Here is a 216-nt window from a genome sequence, read left to right as displayed (position 1 = left end):
TCCGGGGCCTTGAGCATCCTGGTCTAGTGGGGAGGTGTACCTGCCCATGGCAGGGGGGACTGGGACTAAATGATCTGTTAAGTCCATCCCAGTCCCTAAAATCCCATGACCCTGCGAACTGCTGATGACACCACTAGACTTCATCTTGTCGGCATAACCAGCACGACACGGATTTGACTACGCCGGCAGCGACGCGCAGGGCTGTGAGCAGAGACG

The sequence above is a fragment of the Acanthisitta chloris genome, unplaced genomic scaffold (assembly GCF_000695815.1).
Source record: "Acanthisitta chloris isolate BGI_N310 unplaced genomic scaffold, ASM69581v1 scaffold204, whole genome shotgun sequence".
Taxonomy (NCBI): Eukaryota; Metazoa; Chordata; class Aves; order Passeriformes; family Acanthisittidae; genus Acanthisitta; species Acanthisitta chloris.
Note: the sequence above shows the minus strand (reverse complement) of the source record.